Source organism: Lactuca sativa, chromosome 4, assembly GCF_002870075.4.
Source record: "Lactuca sativa cultivar Salinas chromosome 4, Lsat_Salinas_v11, whole genome shotgun sequence".
Lineage (NCBI taxonomy): Eukaryota > Viridiplantae > Streptophyta > Magnoliopsida > Asterales > Asteraceae > Lactuca > Lactuca sativa.
In genome coordinates, this window is record NC_056626.2 from 115,143,487 (window position 1) to 115,162,775 (window position 19,289).

The following is a 19,289-nucleotide window of genomic DNA, read 5'->3' on the forward strand; positions in this document are numbered from 1 at the left end:
CCACAAGTTCGGAGACTTGAAAAGTTCAAGCTCACTCAAGCCCTTTTGGCAAGTAAAAATAAAGAAGGAAAGTCGGTGTGTGCACACGTCCTAGGGATGAAGTCACACATTGATAGGTTAAGAATGTTGGGATCCGTTGTCTGTGAGGAGATGGCTGTTGATTGGGTTCTTCAGTCACTTCCTAACTCATATAGTGAGTTCGTAAGAGAGTACTATATGATGAACTGCGACGTGACCCTTATAGATCTCACCTATATGCTTATTGCCGCTGAATCAGCAATGGTTTGGCGCAATAGAAAAAGCAAAGTTGATTGGTGAATCTACCTTCAAGACCTCTATGGATATAGACAATGACAACAAAAGACATGCTATGATCGAAAAGTTTGATCATAAGAGAAAGGCAATGTCTGAAGTAGTTCCATGTCCTCTTCTAAAAGAGTCAATTTGCTTTTATTGCCAAGAGATGGGGCATTGGAGACGAAGTTCCCCTATTTACCTAAGAGATCTAAGAGATGGGAGAGTCAAAACGTATGGCTCTGATTTAGGTAAAATCCATTGACTAACTCTTTTAAGCTTCTATTCTAGATTCTTAATACATAATGTGATAAGATTACAATTGATGTTTTGGAGGATCGAAGAAAAGAAAGGAAGCTTAAGGGAAGAAGTGAGCAGAATCTAACCGTGAAGGAATGGATTTCGATCGCATTACTTGAAGATTAGATTCTTGAGCTACTACTTAGAGTTAGAATAAGATTTCTAAGAAAGATGTATTAGCATTGTTTTTCAAAGAATTGCATTGTAAGGAAAAAGTTTTTCCGCAATAAAATAAATTTTGATTTTATATTATTTATTTATCCTTGCAATGGCGTGTATGAAAAATTGATGTTAGAATGTTTCTATTATTAGCAATAATGGATTTGATTCTTAATTATGGAAATGTCGAAAATTTACCAAATAAGGAGAGTTTCTCATCACCCAAGTTTCAGTTGGACAGAAATTTGGAATCACGCAACTTGGTTGCATGATGAATGAGAAATTTCATATTTGGAAATTAGACTAATTCATTGACAAAGTGTCAAGTGAAAGGACTAGGAAATCGAGTACACAAGTTGCGTGTTGATCAAGTCCACCATAAGAGTAACAAAGATATTCGTCATGATTTACTAAAGGTTTAGTAAATATGATTATACTTATAAGATTAAGTGTAATTCTGAATTGATTGAAAAAGTTTAAATCAATAGCAGAACGAATAAGAAGAATCAAGTAGGCAGAAAGATAAAAGTTTCTCCATTCTAAGAAGAAGGGAGAGTACCTTTTATACTTTATGATAGGTCTTAATGATTAAGAACCATTGATCCTCTAAGTGAGTCTTAGTACAATTGTATGTCTAAGAAGAGGATTCAAGAATTGAAGAAGTGGTTAAATCAAGAAGTCAATCATACTTCGTTCCAAAACAAGTATTTGAGTTAAGATTGTGAAATTGAGTGATAAGTATTAAGAAGGTTTATAACATTCATCAAATGTGGAAAGTTGTGATGTCTTGGATAAGACAAAGACCAACTAGGACTAATTTATGAAATGTTTTGATAAAAACTACACTAACTCTTGAATATTTGTTTGTCAAGAAATGTTTATTGACAAGAGAATCTTATATGTCAAGGAGTCAGTGGGAGTCTTAATGGTCTTGAAAGGTTTCAAGAACAAATCAAAATAGACCTTATCGATCATCACTAGCACACGAGTTGAGGTTTACAACCGATCGTGTTGACATTATTTTGTTTATGTGTCGTTCCAATTAAGTTAATTATGCATGTGAGTTCTATGAGTTCTCATTTGAATGCATAAAAGGCAAGGACCTTGATCAATGAAAAGTACATTGATAGGAAAAGGTGAGCTGCTTAACTACTTGGAAGACATGGTGGGCAGCTGTGTTACCATAAGGCAAAGAAATCAAGATTAAGAAAGTTCGGTCCATATGAGTTTGAATTTGTCGTAAACTTTGGTTTTGACAAATTCACATGGATAGGAACACATACACCATTAAAATCTAAGTGTCATAAGATTCCCTCCTTCATGAAAATGACTGTGAGGAAATGCTTTCACTAATAGAGATTTTAGAAGATAGTGATTATGAAATTGTATTCTCGAATTCGATTATGGTTACGGTATCCCTTTCCATGATTCGAATTGTGAGATTTGGCAATAGTCTGAATTGTTTAGACACACATATGAGCTATCTATGGCAAAGGTGTATAAGTTTAAGAAGTCTTGATAAAATATTATCAAAGCATTAGGTATTAGAAATATGAACTTAAAGAAATTCAATAGGCATTGTTTTTCTGGAAGTTAAGATGGTTTCTGAATACATGTCAAAGCTAGTGGGAGCATAAGTGTTACGTTTATGATAATCATCTTGATAGTGGGAGCATAAATGTTATGATTGTATGATTATTAAGGCAAGTATTGCAAGTTAGCAATATTAATTATAGAAACCAAGAGTCATACCTTGCAAAGTTGTAAGGGTTGAATAGTTGTTTTGCTATAATTAAGGGAGAGGATATTATGCTTCATTTCAAATCTAAAGGCTTAGATTGTGGAATGTTAATAAATTTAGTCAATGATACATAGTGCATTCTTAAATTTCGATTATGATTACGGCATTCCTCTTCATAATTCAAATTGTGAGAACGTAGCACGTAAAATATTATGGCAGAAGATTGATAAAGTACTAAATCTTCATGTAAGACATTATGCATCATGTCCCATATGCTTCGGGTATAGGATTGATTGCAAATGATATAATATTTGACCATTCTAAAATTTTCCAAATGTCTAGCGCATTCATATGGAAAAGGACAAGAATCGGTTTTGACTAAGATAATTAAACAACTATCAAAGGACAATCCAAAGTTCGCCGAGGATTGGTCACTTGTGAGTAGTTGGAAGCATGATATTGGATGGACCATATCGACATTATTATGAATAGATAAGATTCTATTGAGAATGAGTTGTCATATGGTAAGTATGGAAAGTTTTCCATATTGGGAGTGGATATTGAGAATCAATGTCTAGATTAGAAACTTTTATGCAAAAGGATGTTCAAAGGAATGTACTTTGAGTGAGAGACATCACATCTATGGAATTGTCTTGTAACAATCTCCGATAAAGGACTTTGTAATTTCATTGGCAATATTCATTGTGACTTTTGTGCAGTGATATTACAAAAGGATCATTGCATAAAATGTTAGAATCTAACATATTCCATAAGTGGCAAGAATTTGATATTCTTTCACTTGTGAAAAGGATTGGGAGTTGTGAAATGAGTATGATTGGAAATGTGTTCATTTGATCTATTTCACAAAGTAAGAACCATAGGCAAACATTGTGTGCATGCTAAGAGCATGGGACAAGTGTAATAATTCAAGTAAGAAGTTGATTACCCGAAACAACAAATAATGAGTAATCGATATGGTGATAAATAAAAGGTGTTTTATTTATGCTCAAAGGTTTGAGGCCATATGGGATTAGTATTATTCTTGTGTTTCACTTTGCATGTTTTGACTTCCTGAATAATTTAATTGGTTGAGAACAGTCAAATTATTCGAACGGGCCACAGTCGTTCATATGTTGGAAGTAGGTATGAATCAAGACTGTCGTGAATTGGTGTGTGGATTGTCTAAAGAGTATTAGACATAAGAAAATGTTTGCTGCAACATTCATGAGTCCTTATGAATATGATTTAAGCATTGGATTAAACCCACGCTCACTTGGATCACTACATGAATTGTATCACAAGTGATTAGTGAGACGATAACATCTTATATTCTTGAAACCGATATGTGTGAGTTGTATCTTGCGAGTCGGTTGCACATTGATAATATGTAAACGCACCGGTAACTTGGTGTCATAAAACATATTTTTGTGTGTGATTTGGTGAGTGAGTGCAAGCGAGCATTGAATCAAAGTTTATCCGTTCCTTTTATCCAAAGCAGGATAAAAGCGATATCTTTAGGCCCCTCGATGATTTAGTGATGACAAACGTAAATGCTCGGCCGGGCTAGGGCTAATTTGATTTGTTCAATTAGTCAGCCGTCATAAATCGGTACTCGAGAAATAGTACAGAGAGAATGATTAGAAATCATGTCTCATACGATATCTAGAATGGAGGAATATATGATCCCTTATCTAAAGGACACGCATATCTGATAGGATCATAATTGACAGCGGCTTTAGAAAGCTACGATTGCAGATCAGGATCTGAAGTCATACGCATAATAGTTATTAGACTTATCCAAGTGGGAGACTGTTGGATTAGTGTCTAAGTCCATAACTATTTTGGTATGTACTTGACCTGATGGTGCATGGTCCTTTTAGGTTGCCTTCACCAAAGCAACTTGATAAGATGAATTATGGAGAGAAATGATTAAATATGATTTATTAATATATTATGAGAATAATATATTAAAAGATAAATCATATTGTTTAATTAATATTAGTCAAGAATTAATAAGAATTAAGTTTGTGACTAAAAGACATTAATTAAACTAAAGGGACTAGAACTGTCAATTGTATGATAGTTGAATATTGAGCTAATTGACTCCATATTAAAGGGGTGGATGAATTCTATGGGAAACCCATTAGAAATCGTTCCAAGGCCTTTAAGGAAGGAGCCCATGGGTTGCTTAGGGCTTAAGCATCCAAATTAGGGTTTCCTTGTTAGATAACACTAATAGCCTCACTATTTAAAGAGCCCTTATGCCCCAAAAACTTGGACAAGCTTCCTTCTAGGTTTTCCACACGTTTTTGGTAGCCTCCTTCTCTCCTCCTCTTCATCCTCTTGCTCTTGGTGTTTGTGAACCATTAGAGGAGTGACATTTGTTACTCTAAGATTTCTAAAGTCATTACAAGGAGGAATTGTGATTGTTATTGCTCCATAACAATCAAGGTAATATCTTAAACCCATTCTTATGTTAATATGATTACTTGTATGCTAGAATTAGGGTTTATAGTCTTGGACAACTTGCATGTACAATAGAGAAACCTAGATCCAAGCATTAGGGTTTATATGAGCACATAGGATGTTCCTATGACTAAAACCCATCACCAACACCCTCTCTTGACACCCTAACCCTAGTTTGAGCCTTGCGAGCAAAAAATGTGTTTTTAAGTGCATTGGAGTGTTCTTGGTGCACCTTAAAGAAGAAGGAACTCATTGAAGAAGCATTGGTTGCTTTGGATCTTGTAGATGTAGACCTTTTTCACCTTGATCTTTCTTTTGGAGGTATAAAGTTTGAATCTTGATGATGAAATTGTTAGAGCTAGCTAGTTTTGGGTGTTATGAGCTTTTGGTCACCTTAAGTACATAAAGTTTAGATCTTGAAAGTTTGTGACCTTATTATGGATAAAGGTGGAAACTTTATCCATCTAAACATCATATTAATTCAGACCTAAAGGTTGGAGACTTAGACTTAATGGATTAAGTTGAAAAAGATGCATTTTTGGTCCCTTTGAGACTTAAGGACTAGATCTTGTTTGGTGGGACCATTCTAATGGATAAATTTGGAAACTTTATACACTATGGAGCTATTAGGAACCATAAAAATGTGATATTGGTCTTTCTATCCCTTCCATGCAAGATTTGTGATGTCTTAATGGATTAAAAAGTTAGTGTTTTAGCTTTTGGACCTTCCCTAGCCATGGAAATTCATAAAGGTGGAAACTTTATGACTTAAGACAATGTTTTCAGGCTAGATCTGAGTTTGGGTGAAAATTCCTTAAGGGATTAAGTACTTAATGGAAAGGATGGAACCAGCTCGTGTATGTTGGGCATAAGTTGAGTACACTGGGTATACTCAACCAACCTTGGACTTTGACTTTGTTGCCTCCATTGATCGTTGACTTTTTGACCAAGTTTGACCTTGGGTCAAACTTGAGAATTTTAGGCTATTGATTAAGATGTTATCTGGTCCCGGTGTTAGTGGATTCGCTAGAGAAAGCAATGCAAATGGGAGCATATCGCAGTCTTTCAAGGTTCTTCGATACAGGTGATTTTTCCTCACTGTACTTGTGGGTCGAAGGCACCAATATCGGCCCACTAGGTTATGTATCATGGTGTATAGGATGTTGGTATGTTGTAGTAATTTGTTAGACATGTATCTTGGTATTTAGGATGTTGCTATGTGGTAGTGATCTGTAGATATGTCTGTTATCTATTTACTGGCTATATGTTTATCTATTGCATATGGTGACCTAGTGTGGTTGGGTTGAGACTGTACTGATTTGTGTTTCTAGTCAATAAAATCGGTAATGTTTATATCGATATGTTGTTATGGTTTACTGGATTAAGGCGAACCAGCTGGTACTGAAGGCCAAGATACCCAGGGCGGTCTGGATAGACTAAAGGTCTGCGAGGAGGTCAAATCAGGTCGAAGGCCCAAAGAGCGGTCCAGATAGGTCATAGGTACGGTGCGGTAGTCTGGTCATGTTGAAGGCTCTGAGAGCGGTTCAGATAGTTTGTAGGTCGGTGCTGCAATCCAGTCATACTGAAGGCTCTGTATGCATGTTGTTGTTTGTTATTTTATATGGTAGTACTTTGGGGGAAGTCACTAAGCTTCGTGCTTAGAGTTGTTTGTTATGGTTTCAGGTACTTTAGATCGGAAAAAGAAAAGGCCTGATCGTGCACATCCTTCGGATTTTATGTTATTGGATTTTGTGATACTCTGATTTATGAACTATACTTTTCAAACAACGTTTTTATGAACATTTATTGACTTGGGGTTGTTTTGGAAAAATAAAAATTTTACTCCTATTTTTGGGATGTTACATTGTGGACCCAACATGCAGTATGTATATTTGTTTGGTTGTGTGTGGTACATTGGGGGAACTCACTAAGATTTGACTTACAGTTTAAGTTTTATTTTAAGGTATTTCAGATGATCAGGGGAAAGCAAGGGCGTGATCATGTACATACTTCTGATTTTATGATATTTGATTTTAGGATACTCTGATTCGTGATTATTACTTTTGGGAACTATGTTTTGTAAACAATTACGATTTTTGGTTGGATTATAAAAATGAAAATTTTATATTGATTTTTAGGATGTTACAATGTTGTCATTTATTTTAAAAACGCAAGTCTGTAATTTTGAGTTAAAAATAAAAATGAGTTTCGATTTTGATTTCATAATATAAGCAGGGTAAATTTTATATTGGTTCGATATAAATTTTGATATTTAATTTTAAAAAAATATTTAGTTTTACCAAACTTTGAGTATATTCCTTAATAAGACATAAACTTTTGAAAGTAAAATTAAAAAATGTATGTTAACTAATAATTAACTATGTTGTTACACATGCTAAAATAATTAACCATATGAATAATATGATATTAATTCCGCTTAATTCATTTTATTTAATGGAAAATAAAATTATTGTATATATTTTTCTAAAATAAATTAAATAGAACTAATTTCATATTAAATAGAACTTATATGACATTAGTTTTGTTTAAAAAATTATTCTCAATTAAATAAAATAAATTAAACGTAATTAACGTCATATTATTCATATAGTTAATTATTTTAGCATGTGTAGGAGCTTAGTTTTTTTTTCCAAACTGATGTTTAGCATCGTAGTTAATGATTAGCTAACAGACATTTTTTTTTGAAAACGTGTATGTATTTATTAAGTATTATATTCAATATTTTATTAAACTAAATAACTTTTTAAAATTATACTATATATTAAAATTATCCAACCTTAGCTACAGTAAAGTGGCTAAAGTTTGGCATAATTGGTCCCTAGGTATTTGATTAGCTGTTTTTTTTTTGGCAAAAATCGTCCTTCGTTTATGGGGGTTTGTTATGTTCTGGATTTGTTCGTAGGCATTTTTCTTCTGGGCACTTTATGCAATTTTCTCCGTTCTTTGTCGACACATGTTGTGATTCTCAATCCAACGCTTCAGTTGTCCAATGGTTTTGCTCCACCGATCGTTACTTTAAGCTAACTCCATCATACGTCTCCTTCACCTTCACATGGAAAATAGACATTGACGGAGCGCGGTGCCAAAAACTTGCAACCGTACAACTTCTCCACACCACCATCATCGATCCTTCATCGACGTTCTTACCCAATCCGTTGTTACAACCATACATACGATTTGCCCTCCCTCTCTCTCGATTCCAGCTTGCTCAGGTTACTTCACTTCCGATTGTCCTTCTTTCTACTGTCAGTTTTTTGAATCGAATTTTAAGGTTTTTTTTTCATGTAACATATATGGGTTCATTTTATGTCATCCTAAGGTTACTTCCACCGACTCACCACCATCGATTCGAACACCAGTGTGTATGCCGATATTTGAGGAACTTTAAATGGAGAGCATGTAGATGATTGACAGGCTACGGTGAACAGACGGGAAACCACCCACTTTCTTGCTTATTTAACAACTTATGGAGGACTACATCTGATTTGGAGAGATTAGAAAAGATGATGTATCATTCAATTCGACTAGCAGCAGATGTTCATTAATATTTTACATAAATGTTTTGATTTTAATTATATTTTTATTTTCAGAGTATGGAATATTTATTTCTACTTTTGTTCTTAAATATGCAACTTGAATAAGTTGTTCAGGGTATGTATAATCACAGAGCATATTTTCCTCTCACAGTCCCTCTCTAAACCTAAAAACTGAAGAGAGGAGCATGGCGATTTTCATATGCGAGAGGTATGGGAGAGACAATGGAAACAGGAAAATAGAAGGGGTGCATTGAAGGCAGAGGCTAATTGCAACTTTTTTCACTAATGCCTAATTGATTTGTTAATGAAATGTCAGGGAAAGCTATCAGATGTTCAGGTAACTTTTGTTTACTCATGTTTCAGCACTCTGATTATAGGCTTTTGGCTTAAAACTATAGAAAATTTGTTTTAAGTTTTGATACATTATGTTTCTCTGATTTTCAGTGTGGGGATCAGATGGAACTACAAGAGAATCTGTAGGTAGTGCACTATTCTTCTTTCTGTTTTCTATGTCTTCCCTTTTCCATCTTAGCGGGTAAAAAAGTTTCCAGTTGCTTACTTGCTCCCACATGTGATTGTAGTTGAATAAGAATATGGTGTTTGGATGGTAACATAATGCTTTTCTTTTGATTTACTGTTGGACAGACTACGTTATTAAAAGAATGTAAAGTTTCTAATTTGTACAATGATATCATATGGCTTAACATTATTCTTAATGGATCTATCTTTGGATCCTACTCTTTGGATATAATCAATGTTTGTATACAGCTTTTCACTGAATTTTATGGTGGTTTTATAGTTGTATGTTATTCATATTTGCAGGTTTTGAAATACAATATAGCAGCTGCTCATATTAGATAATTATGATTTTTTTGGTTATAGTAGCCTCATGGCTCTACAACGATTCAGATTATGTTGCCATCCAAACACTTGCTTTTATGCTCAGTGGAGAACCTGATTTAAATTTAGGCTCTACACAAGATGGCCTACAATATTTTAGGCAACAAATGTAATGTTCCAACTCATTCTTCCTTTTCCATTAAAAAGACTTTTTTTTTGCATCTTCAACTTAAAGAAATGGTTTTAAATTACAAATTTAATCAAAAATATAGTTTTAATTAACTTATTTAGACAAAATAGTTTTAATTTTGACATTTAAATGTGATGAAATGATAGATTTGTGTCTTTCATATAGCATTTCCTCTACTGCTTCAGCTTTGAAGGTTTGCTTCTTCTTATTTTACTCTTTTCTTTTTAGCAAATCAAGTTTTCTCAATTCTTAATATTAAATTTGATAACGTTTATTTTTTTTATTGAAAATTACAAACACTTTTTTTACGGTATACTATATTTTTTGGATAATAGATGGTGTATATATATATATATATATATATATATATATATATATATATATATATATATATATATATATATATATATATATATATAGTAGGTTACAACCCGTGGAAATCACGGATAAAAAAAACAATATTGATAATTAACATTGGTAATGAAAAATCAAAGATATATAAAAATTTTATTAAATTAATAAAATATAAGTTTTATTAAGACATTTAATAAAATTATGTGAATCAAAAAAAAGGTAAACATACATTACTCACAAAGTAGTAGTGTATAAAAAAGTTGAAATATGTAAAACTAAAATGCTATAATCGACATTAAAGTGAAAGTTTAATAAAAGGAGATATATAGATAAAAGGAGATATGGACCAATCAATCCATTTGTAATTACAATTCTTTCTCCTATGTTTGATCCACACGAACACATGTGACTTAATAGTATCTACCACCATTGTTGGGGACAAACGTATGTTTTAAGTACCATGTCGTATCTCGCCTTCCAAATCCACCATAGCGTCCCGTAGCATATAGCGACTATGTTATTTTTTATCCTTATTCTTCCCAAAATATGCCAAATACTCAACTAAATCTCCAATTGTCGGACCTGTACTACTAGAATGCCACACCACTTCATCACCCAACCCCAGACTTCTCTCGCAAATGGTAATTGGTCAAAAATTAGCTTAACAATTATTACAAAGGACTATAAATTTAAATCAACTTGCTCCAAAAAGAAAAAAAAAATATGATTTTTAGTACAAGAGATGAAATTAATTTTTCTACGTGTTCTTGTGTATTCTATTTTCATTTAATTGTCACATCATTATATTTATTAAAGGTAATGCCAATGACAACCCTAAATATGTTCATTCCTTCTTATTTTCTACTTACAGGAGTTTACACATGGTATTTTTAATAAACCCATAGTTAAATTAACATATACAAATTAAACTAACGGCTCTTTGGAAAAAGAACTAATGCAAAGAATATGAGTAATATTTAACATTTATTATTGGTTGTACCATGTAATCAATTTTATTTTATGGTTTTATCGTGTTTATAACATTTTTTAAAAATAATTGTAACTGAACCAAGTAAATGTCGATTTATCCAATTTTGAGTAATTTGGTTTCGGAATAGTAATTTGGTTAACCAGAAAACCAATTAAAATTGAACATGAAAAAAATAAACATATTAAACTTTGAGAAAATGCAAATAAATATTAATATAGAAACATTAAATTTAAAACATTTGTAAAACAGAAAAGCATTTGTTTGAATAGTGGAGCAGTGAGTATTATGGCCAATAGCCGATACAAAGTGCTAAAATGAATTTGTTACAAACAAAAACTTCTCTTTAATTGTTTAAAAGTGATAAATGAATCTGCAAACTTCTATGGGACAAATACACAAATATGCAATTAAACAAAGATCCACTAAGCTATGAACTAATAAAGCTTGAAAACAATTACAAGTCAAAAGTGATGTCAGTCGTGAGACAACTCAGTAAGTTATAAACCAATAAATTTTTAAAAACCTATAACTATTACATAATAAGTAATAAGTTATATAAAAACATTTACTTAAGCGTAAATAATGTTTCTCTATGTTTATCTTCAACAACATCAATACCATTGTTTCCATTATCACCAACAACAATGGCATCTTAAGTGAAATTCAAAGAAAATTTTCATGAACTTTGAATGAAGCTCCTGCAGTAAATAAGCATGGTCATCATTCTCAAAGAAAAATGCATCAATACATTTAAATGAAATACAAAAAGGAGATGTTACCCTTTGATAGTGATCTCACTTCTTCTTATCCCAGCCCCAGCCAAACCAGACATGAACTTAGACATACGAAAGAATATAACAGAATTTAACAAACACAACCACTCAAATTACCCTTTTAATAACAATGTTCCCAATAAAAGGGGCTTCTATCAAGTAAATTTTTTTACCAAATGTCAATATACTACAATTACACATTTCAAATACAAAGAATGCAACAAATATAACTATGTTTGTTCAAAACTTACATTTCCTCAACTCAACTGTTAAGCAGCACGTACCAAACAATGCAAATTATGTCAGCCAGCAGTCCTTTTCCTACACATGAAACCAACCATTTAAATCTAAAGTTTAAAAAAGAGTGACAATTAAGAAAACTTAATCCCAAAAAAATCAGATTGCAAAAAAAAAATAAACAAAAAAAAGTGGAGTTATTATAAACAACACAATTAACTTTTAACTCATTATGTGGAACTTACTTGTAAGAAAAATTGAAGATTTTGATGTGTCAACCTCAAAAAAGAAGACATGAGGCTGCAAATTGATTTATTCTTCAATGTAAAATCAAAAGTAAATCTCTTTTTCTTGCATATATCCATTGTAGTTTAAAATACGGTACTTCTAGAAACAACATTTTAATTCCAACTAAGCTTTTTTACATCAAAACAACTTTCAGAAATAACCCACACACATATGGTATAACAGAAACTATGTTGATATATCTTGTATTTTCCCTTTTACGCAGGGTTAAATGTTGAAGATATAGCAACATACTTACACTCATACTCTGTGAACCCTTTTTGTCCTCAAGTAGCTTGTTAAAACATACTTACACTAAAAAGTTATATGATAATATTCAAACCAACAACTAAAAATCAACTTTATATTTAATAAATAAAATTACTATTTCTTTTACAAAATCTTCAAACCAACAACTAAAAATCAAAATAACACGTGAAAATTGATCCTTCAATTTAGGAGACAGACTGTGATGTCATCGTAGAAAATGGTAGGTAACAAAGGAGTTAGAACTAATAATGATAGAGTATTATTGGAATACACACATACAAACAGAGTGAAAGGCAAACACTAAAAACGACATACACTGATTTGAAGTATCAAACTGATGGAAGGTTGATGTTTTTTTCCTTCAATTTATGCAGATGATTTATGAGAGATCGGACGTGTGAATGAAATGTTGATATACCGATTCAAATCGCATTGAAAATAGGAGATATGATATTTTCTGTTGCATGTTATAATTTTAAGAGGTTTTTATTGAAAAATGTTGCTGGAGATAATAAGGATTACCTATTTTCAAGCAATTGAATGATAATCTCTTATTATAGGTGGAATCTAAGATCATATAATTGCCTAAAAATTGTATTACTTTCGGATTTAGTGGAGATAATTGGATTGTTTGTAATGTAAAGTGCTGAAAATAAGAAAAAAATTAATAATAATTAATAGGCCCGATATATAGAGGTAAATAATTTGTTATAGTTGAAATATTTTCTTAAATTTTAAATAACATGCATTATTTTCTCCTTATTTAGTGGGAAGAATTTAAATTTTGTAATGCTAGATTGCAAAAAGTCAGGAATGTACACGACGTATTAAATGGCCAATGGGTAAAAAGTAGAAGGGCAATTTTGTAAAATCATTTTGATAAAATAGGCGAGAAAATAAGCTGGGGATTGGCGCATGATAAGACACGTGGCATGAATGGTACTGTGTTATTATAGTAGGGGATATGTGTGTGTGTGAAAAAAATTGCATTTTAGCCTAATAACCATTTCAAGGCATAATGCTCCCATATTATTCAAAGTTAACATAAATGCTTCGTCTTTTACTAATATTACAAAAATGCAAGGTAAGATAAATTGGTGGATTTTATCGCAATGGTCCATGCATATAAAGCTTTTCAGAAATGGTTCCAGTTCAACTATTTTAATGTTTATTCGTTAGAAAATATGGGTATATCGGATTTTACGAAAGAACAATCCATTTTAGAATAAACTTTTAATGATTTGCATATGTTTTTGTTAATAAATATGCACAACTCATGCATTTCATAAAAGTACGGTGTTAAGGGATTAGGAGAGCCAATGCGTTAATGAAATCGTAAAAATAGTGAAAAAGAAGGTTAGATTTCCCTGAAATATTTTTGAAAACATCTATTTGTTAAAATTTATTAATGTAAATTGTTTTCTTTAACTGCAGCCTGAACTTCATTGAAAAGAGAAGATATTACTCACAATGATTTTCATGTGAGAGTTATGATTATTCATTGTTTTGCTTTCCAGATTTACAGAAATGCAAAGTGCACGTGCAACCATGGATCTCCATTCATAAATGCTTACTGAACTTCACCGACAAAAGAAAGAGGTAATTTATTTACAAGAAATGTATAAATTGCCCTTTTCTCTTAATATTGACTCTTTATTTTGTATTGGAACCAGGGATTTTGGAAAAACTTTATTGGAGACTTGGTAGAATTTTTTGTTTTGTTTTCTACAACGACTTTTAAATGAAACTTGAAGGAGAATTACAATCTTTATGTAATATCCGTACAGAGCAGTTCACTCATCTCTTGAAACACATTACTATACTTCCAAGTGCTTTTTCATCTTGAGTAATTCCGTTAATGCTTACATTTCTTTATATAGCTTCTGGTTTTCGGTTGCAAAGAATAGCAGCATACTTTACTGTGGCTACCAATTCAGCCTACATACTATAGTTTCATACAAAAGTGATACCTTCCAACCCCCGCAACGCAGGGAAACCCTTCTAGTTTAATATCAAAAGTTTATATTTCAATCTTTTTAAAAAAAAAATGAAACTAAAAATATTTATATGTATTGTAGTTTGAATGTTTTAGATAAAGACTAGAATATATATATATATATATATATATATATATATATATATATATATATATATATATATATATATATAAAAACTATATTTGCATGGTGATTAAAATTTATAAGTTTTAGTTTTTTATTTATATAAATGTTACATTTTTATGAAAACATAAATATATTTCATAAAATTAAATACATTTCATGAAATGATTTCATGTAAAAAATGTTATAAAAACTAATTTTTAAAATCCTAACTCATAAAAAATATATAATAACAAAGCTGTGAAAAAATTAAAGAAAACTTTTAAAAGCAAATTGAATTAAAAAAAAAAAAAGTAAAAAATAGAGCTGAAAATGTAAAAAAAAAAAATGGAAGATTAACATTGAAATATTTCACAAATGGTTCTTGTGTAGAATTTCATAAAATCTTCTTTCAGGCAAGTTTTACAAAATGATAGAAATGGTCGTTATCTAAAATTCTTTTAAGTCAGCAGAACCATTTAATGGACATTCATAGCAAGAAGCTTTGTGTGTAACGTTTGCTCCTTAAGGACCATCTATACAAAAAAAAAGGTTTTATAAAAACTATTTTAAATAGAAACGAAAAAACTTAAAAACCATCTTTGAAATTTTGTCAAAATATTTTGCGTTTGTTCGTAAGGTTTATAAGGTTTTTGCAGCATCGCACATGGTACAACTTTTAGTTTTATCTATCTCCCAGGGCAAACACAATATAATATAATAATAATATAATATATTAATATAGTAATAATGATATATTTTAAATCAATTCATTTCATAAGTAATATAGTATTTGTATATTATAATTACATTATATATTGATGAATAAACCAGCTCTAGTGGCTCCGGTTTACCAAAGAAAGATTAGAAGTCTGTATCAAAATGAAAAAAGTTTATTTTGATTAAAAATAAAATTGTTTTAGGGGATGTTTGAGATTGCTTTTAAAAACAACTTTTATCTTTTAACTTTTTCAAAAAGTAAAAAGAAATACTAAAAGATGTTTGGGTAATGCGAAAGATCTTTGAAAAGTTAATGTTTTAAAAGATACAAAATCCTATCTTTTTGTGACTTTTAAGACTTTTTAACATGAAAAGATGACTTATATCATAAAAACAAATACAAACACATTTTAAATATTAAGCAAAAAGTCTTTTTATAAAAATGATTTTTAAAATCAAAAAATAATCCCCGACACCCCTTAAAGTTAAAGTACCTTATTTTAATACAAAAGGAGGTAAACTCGAATTTTTAAGAAATTTGCAACTTGCAAGAGAAGTAGCTGTTGTAAATTGGGAATTTTATACAGATTTCACGTGAAGCCCATATGGTCTGGCCTGAAAACGCTATAAGGGTGTTGTACGTAGCGCTATATCGTGCTTGTACATTTATGACAACAAGGAAAGAAATTACCGACGTGGCTACTTTCTCACGTGACAAAAAAAGACAAATGGTTTTTGTGTGCATCGTAAGGTTGTACTGTACATTGGCAATGCATTAAGTTTTGCGGATAAAGTGCATGTCAACCCACGTCCTCTTGATCTTTTCCCCAAGTCCCTACAAAATGACAAATCTAAAAATATATGATTTCCTAAATGCTAAAACAACGCGGTTTGCCGATATGCGGTTCTCCAAGTGCATAGTAGATATTTGTATCCGTGCATGAATGTACTAGGAGATACGTAGATTTGGGTATTCTTATAGTCATTGTTATACAAAATTTCAAAATTAGTCCTTGGGGTTTTAGAGTCTTAAACAACTATGAAAAATACTATATCACTAGTCATATGATTTCAAAAATCTTATATTGTTGGTCTAAAATCATGTAAAATGTCCATTTTACTTTTTTTATTTTTATCTTTATCTTTATGTGTTGATGTTAAATCTTAAGGCATCCCTCAACCCCTTTCATATCCCTTCTACCAGTTACCTTGCACCTCCACCTTCACTTCCATTGCTAGCAATGACGTATTCGGCAAAATTAGCTGGTAGCTGGTAGAAGTTAACAAGTAGTTGTTGTTGGTAACATTTAGTTAACCGTTATATGAGGCAACTTTTAGATTTAGAAGATTTTGTTTAAAGTAGACACTAAAAGTCTATAGTGTCAAACAAGACATTTTATTTAAGGCATAGTTTTTTGTCAAACGTTAGAAGCTCTTAAACGTTCTGTGTCAAACACGCCCTAAAATTATAGACAAAAACTTAACTACATCATATGGAAATTGACTAAAAATGACATCTTGTAAAGAATCGAAAAAAAGTGGAAATTTGAAACACTATCGATTTTATTTGGAATACAAAGAATAAAAAAAATGAAAAGGGGAAGGGGAAAAAGAATCACAAAACAAGAATGAAGCTTAGAAAATTCTTGTAATCAGTTATATTATCAATTTATCATTTTTGTAATTCAATTGTAAAAAAGATTACAGAAAAACTGAACAAGAATGCATTTAATTACACCATCTTTATAGTACTATTTCGGCTATTTCCGATCTTAAAACCTTCATTAAAATGAGGGACAAAATGAGCAAGGACTTCGATACAGTTATCTAGGGCTTCATGATTTAGCACTTATTAGCATGAAATCATGGGAACAAAATGAACAAGTAATTTGATGCAGACCTTAAATAAGTAGTTGGATATAATGATAAAGAGCTTCGTAACCACCATAGGGATAGAAAATGGGAGAATCTGGTGACTGGCGATAACTAAGAAGATGAAAAAAGAGATCGAAATGATGAAGGCAAGGAAAAGATAGGATTATAGGTAGGATTAATGGTGCATTTTTTTTTTCTTTAATTAAAATAGTTAAAGAATATAATAAAAATAATGAAATAAATTAAAATGGTATTTCATCATTTTAGGTGAGTTAAGGAGCAACCACATAAGAAGAAGTTGAAACCATAAGGACTAGTGGCGTAGCGTTTTTCATAATGGCCCTTAAAATGATTTTTTTAGAAACCACATGGACCAATTTTGAAATTTTATTTTATTGTTTTTGGCAAATTGACGGGTAATGTTTTGGCTCGAATCAGTTTAGCCCGTTTACCCCACAAACAATTGTTTATTTAATATGCAAATTAAGTAATTATTGTATTAATATTATAGAAAGTATATTGTTGTAATAATATTTTAATAAACAGTTTAATAGCTTATATTTCCACTAGAAAAACATCTGAATGGTTATTACAATTTCATGCATCCGTTTAAAAAGGTTTTTAGCCAAAATTTTAACGTGTTTCATAACTATCTTCTTTTTAATTGTAACTTATATTTTTGGTTCCTTTAGTTTTTACTTTGAGTGAATTACATTTTATTCTTTGTAGTTTTTAATCATTTGTAGAAAAAACATAATTTATATTTTTATTCAGTTTTTAATTTGGATTAATTACACTTTTAATCATTTGTTGAAAATACATAACACATATTTTAGTCGGTTGTTAGCAATGAATCGCGATATAAGAAAATTTTGGTATTGTCTTGGCTTTAAACTCCACGACAAAAAAGAGATATTGTAGGGAAAATGAGGAGAAATTAGATCATTTAAGTTTTCACGATAAAATGGAAATGAAGTATCGCATCCACAATTGAGGACAGCGACACGCGTATGGCTTATCCTTATCATACTACGATGACTCATCAAATGTAAACAACTACGTACCCATTACCTTTCGGGGCCCATTTGTCGACGTCAGATATGAAGAATAATCTTATAGATAATTCAAGTAGTTTATAAAATTTACAAAAATAACTCTGAAAATCCGATAGCATCCGACTTTGAAATTTGATGCTTCAAAATAGGTGTGTTTGTAAAAGCATATTAGGTTAGGGAGACCGCCTTGGGGAGGTGACTCGGGCTAGTTGGGATGGTACTGGTGGAAACTCCGTCGACAGTATCTTGCTACCGAGGATTTTCACCCCGATTCGACTTAGGTCTCCCGCTCATCCAGCAGCAATGTTTCTTTCTATAGGCAATAATACTTGTAATGTATAAGTAATCAATTCTTGCCCGGCTATATATGGGATGAGATTGATGAGAAAAATATCATTTTTATGGTTATGGATACTTTAAGGATGAAGTTGATAGAAAGAAAGAAATTGTATGGCTATGATATGGAATATGAGATATGAGAAAAGAGACTTATTCCTACATCGTTTAAGAAGAAAAACATATTTTTAACTTTTATGGGGGTGTTTGGGATTCAAGCCAATAAATGGATATATTAAAAAAAACGTTTGATTTAAAAAAAAATTAGATTTTTTTAGTAGTTATTAACTAAAAAAAGTACAAAAATACAAGTTTTATATGTTTTTTTTTAATTTTTTTGAAGCTAGTAGAAAAACTATTTGGAAAAATGTTTTTGAATTTGTAAAACATTTTTTTTATTAATTATTGACTTTTGTATAGCGATTTATTTTAATGTTTTCTTAACCGGATGATAACCGAACAAACAACAACCGAGAACGTTAGTCAAGACTCATATTTGATATCCTAATAATGACCACATGGGCAAGGTTAGGACACGTATGATGACCGACATAAAGGTCGAGTGAAGTTACAGACTTAACCGAGCGAGCGGATCGATTTGTTTACCTGTTGAGCGATTTAGTTTAACCTTGAACAACTGTAACATCCCAAAAAATTTCATATTTAAATTAATTCCATTCATATCATAATCATATCAAAACAGTCGAGAGTGTATCATAATAAAATATTATCAGAGTACAAAATCTA

General features: G+C 31.2%; 1 long non-coding RNA gene across 1 annotated transcript; it reads left to right on the forward strand.

Annotated features, from left to right (window-relative positions):
* The first annotated feature begins 7,899 nt into the window (after positions 1-7,899).
* LOC111902155 (uncharacterized) lies at positions 7,900-9,282 on the forward strand. Its single transcript, XR_002853694.3, has 3 exons — positions 7,900-8,193; positions 8,301-8,854; positions 8,962-9,282. It is a non-coding gene; the product is annotated as an uncharacterized LOC111902155 (long non-coding RNA).
* Positions 9,283-19,289: the final 10,007 nt, after the last annotated feature.